The sequence below is a fragment of the Silene latifolia genome, chromosome 2 (genome assembly GCF_048544455.1).
Source record: "Silene latifolia isolate original U9 population chromosome 2, ASM4854445v1, whole genome shotgun sequence".
Classification (NCBI taxonomy): Eukaryota; Viridiplantae; Streptophyta; class Magnoliopsida; order Caryophyllales; family Caryophyllaceae; genus Silene; species Silene latifolia.
In genome coordinates, this window is record NC_133527.1 from 126170216 (window position 1) to 126180455 (window position 10240).

A 10240-nucleotide genomic window follows, 5' to 3' on the forward strand; every position below is an offset into this window, starting at 1 on the left:
ATCGAAGATGACTTCCGTAAAGGGCTCTTGTCCAAAACGATAGGTCGTGGATATCAAGGCTCAACAAGTCGTTCTTACGGCTCTACTAGCAAAATTGATGAAGTTAACCTCCTCGAGCCATCTAAGAAGAATACCCCACCAAGGAAATTCACAAATCTAGGGGACACATATTCCAACGCTCTGAAAAGGTTGATGAAGCTGGGTAAACTTCAACCAATAGGCCCTACACCCGAACCAGAAAAGAAATCCAAGTTCTGGGATGAGAATTCGTACTGCGAATACCATAGAGGTAAGGGACATGATACAGAAAAATGTTACAAACTGAAAAATGTACTTCAAGATATGATTGAAGACGGTGGCCTACCAATACCACCTGGAGGTAAGCCTAACAACACTCAGAATCCTCTTGGAATTCTGGTGATTACAAGTGAGGAATCTACCATAGATTGTTCACACTTCATTTCTCCAGTCGAAAATGAAGTTCATGCAATAGAAAATGAAAGGAACTACTCCACCATTTCTCCAACCATCACTGATTTCATCGCATGGGCAAAAAGTGTGAATAGGCAAGTCACGGAACTAGAGAGTGCATTGGCAATCCTACATGATCCCAATGCCACACCTAAAGAACGTGCACCACTAGTCTTCTCTCAAAACACTATAATGAAAGAAGTAGTAGCCATGGTTGATGAACTAGTCGACCAAATTATCCAATTAGAGGCTGAAATCATGAGAATGAGGGAACTTGTTATTGTCAATGGAATATGGGCCGATGATGATGAAGACGAGTATCTCACTGAACACTACTTAGTCAAAGTCAGTGAAGAAATAGTCCAAAATTGTGAAGATCAAGATGTAGACCACCTCACTCGTTCGGGGCGCCCATACCAAAACACTTCTCAAAATGGTCCTATAGCGAACGGTCCAACCAATACGGTCATACCAAATGATAATGAAGAAGGCTCTACTGACCATTTACCAAAGCAACTACAGAAGACAAAGGCTGATCTTTCAGTCTGGCAACTAGTGGCAAGCTCATTCCCACATCGCCAAGCTTTACTGCAAGCCTTGGCCAAACTAAATTTGGCACATAACTCTATACCCGACGACGTGGTCAACTTGGTCTTCCAAGAACCACCAAAGCTAAGTAATCCTATTACTTTCTCGGATGAGGATTTGCCGCCCTTCGGTGCTAGTCATAACTTGGCTCTTTATATCACTGTCATCTACTTAAAGAAGAATGTGTCAATGACTCTGGTAGATGATGGCTCCACAGTCAATGTCATACCTTTGAAAACGGCATACAAATTAGGCATGAAATAGTCGTATTGGACCCCTACCAACCAAGGTGTTCGCGCATATGATAGTACACGACGAAAGGTAGTAGGACTTGTTGACCTAACCATAGCCACAGGGCCGATTGAGCGAAAGGTCAACTTCCAAATAGTGGATATTGAGGTATCCTTTAACATACTTCTGGGAAGACCCTGGATTCACGCTTCCAAAGCGGTAACATCCACGCTCCACCAGAAAATCAAAATCTCACTAAATGGTAAGGTGGTGACGATCACTTCGTCGCCCATCAAGGCAGTAATCGAAAGAAAGTCAAGCAATCAAGTCCTTACGGATCCGGTACATGAACCTGGGGGCTTCCATATCATAAATGTCATAGAAAGTGAGTTGGCACCCTTATACTTCAATCCCTACTCTAACTTAGTGGTCAACCACATACTCAAAACCCAGGGATACTTCCCGGGAATGCCTTTGAATCCTATCCGAAGAAACACCTTTGCACCCTACAAGGAGGGTAACTCACAAAGAATACCCTTTGGACTAGGATACAAACCTACTAAAGAGGAAGTTCTCGAGATGCTCGCTCAAGTTCAAAACCGTAAGAACGTAGGAATCCAAATGCGACCCTACCTCCCTACCCTAAATGGATACTTCGTTAGGGAAGGAAGTTAAGATATCTTCCACGGATTTCCTGAGCCTTGGCACTATCTCAAAAGGAAGCTAGCCGGAATCAAGATCTTTCACGATTGCTACTTCATTCCTTCACTGAACGGTTCCTACCGTCAAGACTCGTCAAGCACCTTGCCTAGACGAACAAGCCGTGAGTCTACTATTTGGAGAAGATAGATTTGTTAGAGCCGCGCAGGATGAGATCATTACCATGATACTTCAAGAGGATCACTTCAACCCTACCACGTTAATCACAGAAACCAACACCAATCAGTAGAAAGGATGGATAAAATCGATCAAGTGGACAAACAATCAAGGAAGACTCTTCAAGCTCACTACTGGAGAAGGAGAGATGTTCAAAGGAGAACCAGAAGACGATGAATTCGAGTCAGAGTCAGAGTCGGAGTCTAGAGAAGTTCCTAGGGAGTCTCCTCCTGTCGTCATTCCCACTCCCCTCGTTTCTCCTAGCTTAGTGTCAAATAGCAACAGTAGTTTGGGAAATGTCCCAACCGCTGTCCCTTTACCGCCACTGACTACAGATCAGAAGGCTTCGTTGTTTCAACTTTTCTCAAATCTTAATATGAATAAATCAGGTTCTACTTAGTCTTCGTGTTATCTTGAATGCAATTCTGTTTACGATGATAATGAGAATGACCCAGACCCAGACTCAATCGAAATACCTCCCTACATAGCCAAAGAAATATTACAAGAGGGGGAAGGGGGACCAGTGATAGAGAATACTGAACCCATCAACGTAGGAACTGAACTAGAACCCCAAGAACTTAGGATAGGGACAACCTTGAGTCCCACCGAAAGGGCTAATTTCATAGACCTCGTACACGAGTTCAAAGACGTTTTTGCTTGGTCCTACAAAGATATGCTAGGGATCAACAGGGACATCGCAGAGCATAGAATCCCAATCAAACCAGGTTTCAAACCCGTGAAACAAAAGCTTCGTCGAATGAAGACATAATGGGCTCTCAAGATCAAAGAAGAAGTCGATAAACAATTCAAAGCCGGGTTCATCAAAGTTTCCGAGTACTCAGACTGGGTAGCTAACATAGTACCCGTACCCAAAAAGTATGGGAGAATCCGTGTTTGTGTTGACTTTAGAGACTTAAACAAAGCAAGTCCTAAGGATGACTTTCCTCTACCACATATCGACATATTAGTGGATAATACGGCGGATCACGCGTTGCTATCATTCATGGATGGATACGCAGGATATAACCAGATCAAGATGGCCTTAGAAGACATGCATAAGACCGCCTTTGTCACTCAATGGGGAACCTATTGCTACACGGTTATGCCATTTGGGTTAATCAACGCCGGAGCTACATACCAACGCACCGCAACTACGCTCTTACATGACATGATGCATAAAGAAGTTGAGGTATACGTAGATGACATGATTGTCAAGTCCAAGGAAAGAGAGGGACACATTGCGAACCTTCGCAAATTCTTCTCAAGGCTACGGAAGTACAACATGAGGCTGAATCCTCAGAAATGCGCATTCAGAGTAACATCTGGCAAACTCCTGGGATACATTGTTAGCCAACGAGGTATAAAAATAGACCCTTCCAAGATTAAAGCTCTAATCGAAATGCCGCAACCTCAAACAGAGAAGAAGTTAGAGGATTCCTAGGCAAGGTGCAATACATAAGTCGATTCATATCGAAACTCACCATGATCTGTGAACCTATCTTCAAAAAGTTAAAGAAAACAGATCACACCATGTGGGATGATGACTGTCAGAAGGCTTTCGATTGAATCAAGGAAATACTAGCCAAACCGCCAGTGCTCATGCCACCTCAACGAGATCAACCTCTTGGTTTATATCTCACGGTAACTGAAACGGCCATGGACGCCATGCTAGCTCAAACTGTAGGAAAAGAAGAAAGTGTCATCTACTACCTTTGTAAGAAGTTCTTGGAGTACGAGTGCAAATACACACCACTCGAGAAGACATGCCTCGCTCTTGTGTGGGCAACGAAGAAGCTACGCCATTACATGCTTAGGTACTCCGTCAAAATATTCTCCAAAATGGATCCTGTCAAATACCTCTTTGAGAAACCCGTTCTCAATGGACGTTTAGAAAGATGGACTTTGATGCTCTCAGAGTTCGATCTCAAGTATGTTCCTTTGAAAGTTATAAAAGGGCGCGCCGTTGCTAAATTCTTTGCAGAAAATCCCATCAATGATACACAAACGATAGACACCTGGTCGTTTTCGGATGAGGATATACTCCAAACGGATGTAGACTCCTGGGATCTCTATTTTGATGGAGCATCGAATTTAAGAGGATTTGGAATAGGAGTGTTGCTCATTTCTCCTGAAGGCGAGCGTACACCAATCTTTGTCAAACTCAACTTCGAGGTGACAAATAACGCTGCAGAATCTGGCTTTGTCTCATTGGATTGCAAGCGGCAGTAAGTTTAGGCATCAAGAATCTTCGAGTACATGGGGATTCATCTTTGATCATCAATCAAATTACGGGATCTTGGAAAATCCGAAGCGAAAGCTTGGCAACTTATCAAGCCAGAATAGACCAAGTTGCCCAATTCTTCGATCAAGTGACCTACCTACATCTACCTCGAGAAGAAAATCAATTTGCAGATGCTCTTGCAAAACTTACATCTTTGATTAATATGCCGAATAGCATGGTAGAAATGCCTTTATGCATCGAACGACGATCAGAGCCAGCTTATGTGCACCAAATTGCCGATGAAGAGGAAATTGCGGAAGAACCTTGGTTTCAAGCAATCTTAAACTTCAAGCTCAATGGCACCTATCCACCAGAAATGGACAATAGGGGACAACGCGCTATCCGCTTGCTAGCTTCCCAATACGTTCTCATGCAAGGAGAGCTATACAAAAGAACACCTCTTGGTGTAATCCAACGTTGTCTTGATCATTTATAGGCGCGGAAAATGATGGAAGAAGTCCATGATGGAGAATATGGCCCTCACATGAGTGGACCCATGATGGCAAAGAAAATGACACGTTTAGGGTATTATTAGACCACGATGGAATCTGACTGCATCAAATATGTAAAACATTGCCATAATTGCCAAATCTTCGAGAATGTGCAACATATTCCTCCTTCATTGCTTTACACCATGACATCTCCCTGGCCATTTTCTGCTTGGGGAATTGACATCATCGACAAGATCACTCCTGCCGGAACAGGAGGTCACTGTTTCATCCTAGTAGCAATCGATTATTTCACCAAATGGGTAGAAGCGGCTTCCTACACCAGTCTTACAGCCAAGAACGTGGCAAAGTTCATACAAACCAACATTATCTGTCGATATGGTTGCCCACATAAGATCATCAGTGACAATGGATCACATTTCCAAGCTGAGACTGAACAATTGCTAGCCAAGTACAAAATTAAGCATCACCACTCCTCGCCATATAGACCACAAACCAATGGCGCGGTAGAGGCGACAAACAAAAACGTTGTCACGATTCTCAAGAAAATGATTGACAACTATATAGATTGGCCAAGAAAGATATCCTTTGCTTTATGGGGATACCGTACATCTGTTAAGACGCCCACTGGGGCTACTCCTTTCTATTTGACCTACGGCATGGAAGTCGTACAACCAGTCGAGCTAGAAATTCCATGCTTGCGTATTTTACTCGAAAGTCAAATCCCAGAAGCCGAGTGGAAGAGGGATAGATATGAATAACTCATCCTCCTGGATGAACGAAGGCTACATGCATTGCACAATGTGCAAACGTATCAGGCGCGTATCAAACGAGCCTTCAACAAAAGGGTTAAGCCAAGGAACATTAAGGAAGGAGACTTGGTCCTCAAATCAATCAAGGCTCTCTTACCTGTCGATCCACGAGGAAAATTCAAACCCAATTGGGCAGGGCCATTCCTAGTCAAGTCCATACTTCCAGGGGGTGTGGTTAGGATCACAGACCTAGATGGGAACGAATTTGCCAACCCAACAAACCTTGACCAACTGAAACGTTACTATGCCTAGAATAGGAGCAAAAAACGCGCATCCCGTAACCTCACGTGTCGCTCTTGTGGCACGAAATAAACGGCCCCTGGCTAAGCTGGACTAAGCTAATGTTATCTTGCTCTTGCATTTTGACAATTTGTCATTCTCATATCATCAAATAAACTAAATTGCATTTTAGGAGTAAGTAAAGCTCATGCTTATTTTCTCAATTCATTACAAGCTCTTGCTGAGAACAATTATTCTTTTACATTTACTCGAACTACGCGCAAGGGTTTGATTTCATACATCAAGTGATCGCTCAAACACTTGTGTCTACCTCTTAATTGTCATCTACGTGCCGATACGGTCGTTTTGGCAGTAATTAGAGTACATTTGGAGTCCGGGTCAAAAAAACCGTCTTCATTTTCTAAAACCGAGTAAGAATGTTCTGGAATATTCCGGATATTTCTATTCCATATTTTACAATCTTTTAATCTTTGGCAAATATTTTCCCGTAATATTCACACAAAGTATTAAGGAAAACAAGATTAATCCGTCATTCCATAACCAAAACACGGAAATCTTTCTTCCGCAGGAGGAAACCACTTGGGAAAGGACGCAGCAGGTGCTGCGCCTCTTCCAAGAGACGCAGTGCCTGTTGCACCTCTTCCCAAGTCCTTTTCTGCGTATTTTTTCGAGATTCACTTCTAAAGTTTCTCCGAAAACCCTACTTCCTCCACGTGATTAGTATAAATAGAGACCTTCGGTCTCACATATTTCTCACGCGAGTGTCCGCCCTTTCTCTTCTCCCTTTGCATTCTAGACCATGTTCTTACTTTTTGGCGTCTACGTGCTTGAACTTTCGACAACGTAAGCTCGGATCTTTCTGAGTACTAGCCTCGTTTTGCATGACCGACCAATTTGACCAACTCCACAATAATCAACTTAATCAATCTTATTCGTTTTCCTCCTAGAGGGCACTTTCGTCTACATTCGAGTCGAGCATCACTAAACGTTAACTTAGTTCATCTCATTTCGTCAAACATGTAAGTCTGAGGGTGTAAATCCTCCTTTTTATTTTTTTGTTCTTTATTATTGTAATCACACTTGTAAGGTTTATGTCGAAAATACTCTTAAAACCGATTTATAAAACCACGTTTTAAAACCTCTTTTTACGAATTATCAGGAGACAGACGTCGAGAAAGGACGCAGCAACTGCTGCGCCTCTTCGAAGGGACGCAGCACCTGCTGCGCCTCTTCGTAAGGCTGCCGCAGTTCCTGCTTCCTTTCTTCTTCCTTCGTCTTTTGTCAATTTGTTTCTTTTATTTTGCTTTCGTTTCTTTGATTCTTTAATATAACGATTTAAGCATAATAATTCTAACATGTAATATATTATTCATCATCATTAGTATTTAATTCGTCATTAAATCCCGACTTAAATCCCTTATAACCAATATTTGCGGGTTTTCGTCATTAAAGTCAAATTCGGTTTTAGAGGTTCGATTCATTAATATTGAATATCTGGAATTCGATCTTTGATATATTCCCATCCGTTATTTATCGTATCCGTCATTGATTCATCCTTAATTTAACCTAATTAGTTTATTCAATTCATTAAATAGCCTTTTAATCTCACAATAATTCATCCCAATTAGTTTCATCCATGTTTATTGTTTTTATGACCCTTAATCACATGTAAATAACCCGCTAATCACTTTCATCCGAGTCAATTGTTCATAATCAAGCATTAAATTCACCGACGAATATTAACAACTTGCCATTCCGGCTTCACAACCAGAACTGAGCCAAGGAACAGACGCAGCGACTGCTGTGCCTCTTCCAAGGGACACAGCTCTGCTGCGCCTGTTCCTGGTTGATTTCTGTCCCTGAACTCCCGTTTTGCCTCGACTTAGTTTATTAATTACGTATTAATTAACTATTATTCGTGCTATCACCCTAATTTCTGTTCGTTAATTTTTCTTATTCTTTCTTTTCCCAAACCATCCGTTTTGAAAGTATTTTCGACATAAATCAATTAATCTAATGTAATTATTATAATTTTCTTTATTGTATTTTTATTTCTTTTATCATATTGTTTGTATGTTCACATGTAATCAATCTTAAATCCCGATTCAACCCACTTGTATGATTAAATTACGTGTTAACCGACTTAGTTAATTCTCACATGCTAGGATTAATTTATTGGATGTTGCATTGCATGCATATAATCGACAATATATCGAGTATAGATAATTTCCCTAATCATTAGTAGAGGCCGCTATCGAGGCGGGTGGGATTAGGTGTTCGATCAAAAGAGCTTCCTAATACGTACCCTCACCCCTTACTCCAGATCTCTGTGAACATCCGTGTTCATTGGCATCCACGAGAGTCATTCTAGACATAGACTGCTAAGGGTAACGAGTTCTTGGTGTTCATGTCACTACTTTGTGTCTTGACATGGCACGAGGTATTCGAGCGGTTTCCAATTTTCCACAATAAATTGGTGGCGACTCCACAAATACAAACGCTTGTTTCCCAAGCTCCCCCGTGGGCCTGCGTCTACAGAATTCAAGGCAAATAATAACGAAACAGAATACGAGGCTTTGATACTAGGAATGCAGCTAGCTCTGGAGTTGGGAGTTAGGAACCTAAACATATTTAGCGACTCTTTGTTAATAGTTAACCCTGTAAATGACGAGTTCATAGCCAGAGACTCAAAAATGGTCGCATATTTGAAGATAACAAAGGAGCTTATACAGAAATTCAAAACTTGCAAGCTCAAGCAGATTTCTAGAGATCAGAACGTAGAAGCAAATGCCTCAGCAACTCTGGGGGCAACATTCAAACCAACAGTACTATCCAGCATTCCCATCGCACACATGCTGGAGCCTTCCATCCAGAAGACAGACGAAATAGACAGAGGAGAATTGGAGGATCAGCAAGACGAACTGGGAGTCTAGACAGCTACGGAGGCCAGGGGAGATTCCCAGCCAACGTACCAGCCGCCTGATCAGCCAGCTACACGGGCAGGTGACTGGGACTGGCGGACACCCTACTTAGACTAGCTGTCTCATAACAAGCTGCCAGACGACAAGAAGGAAGTAAGAGGCTTCAAAATGAAAGCCTCCAGATTTATACTGATTGATGATATACTTTTCAGGAAATCAGTGGCAGGTCCCTACTTACGATGCCTGGATAAGCAGGAAGCACAGACTGTATTACATGCTCTCCACAGTGGTGAATGTGGAAACCATGCAGGGGGCAGGAGTCTGTCAAACAAAGCTCTCAGATAAGGTTACTACTGGTCCACAATGAGGGCAGATGCAGCAGAATATGCCCGCAAGTGTGAAGCCTGCCAGCGATCAGCACCAGTGATCCACCAGCCAACAGAGCCTTTGCACTCTATCATTTATCCCTAGCCATTCATGACATGGGGAATGGACATAGTGGGCCCTCTACCTAGAGCCACAGGTAATAGAATATGGATGTTGGCGATGACAGATTACTTCTCCAAATGGATAGAAGCAGAAGCATTCACAGAAGTAAAAGACAAACAGGTCATCTCTTTCATAAAACGAAATATCATCCGCAAGTTTGGCATCCCATCAAAAATCATATGTGCCAATGGCTCACAATTCATCTCCAACGATGCTGAGGGATACTGTGCCAGATAGAGCATCACCCTGAAAAAATCAGCACCCAGGACTCCAAAGTCTAACGGGCAAGCTGAGTCCAACAACAAAATTATCATGGATAATCTGAGAAGGAGGTTACAGGAGCTAGGAGGAAAGTGGGCAGATGAATTGCCACTAGTGTTATGGTCAGACAGAAAAATGCCAAAGATAGCAATAGGCCAAACACCCTTCAGCCTAGTGTTTGGTGCGGAAGCAGTCATTCCATCAGAAGTTCTAGTTCCCACTCACAGGTATGGATGTATGACCAGGGAACTGAACAACGCCGAGATGGCCAGGAGCCTGGACACGGTAGACGAGATGCGAGCAAGTGCAAAGATACGTCTAGCTGCCTACAAGCAGTTTGTTGCCAGACGTTACAACAAGAATGTGAAAGTCAGGCTCCTGGAGGTAGGAGACCTGGTTCTCTATGAAGTGTTTCAGAACACTAAAAATCGAAAGGCAGGCAAATTCGCTTACAAATGGAAAGGACCATACCAGGTAGAAGGAGTTGTTGGCCATGGTGCATACAGACTGATGACTATGGACGGTCAAATCATACAACGCCCATGGAACATACTTCACCTGAAGAGATATTACTTTTAATAATAAGTAGATTTTAGCCTACAGAGTAATGTACTATGAAAA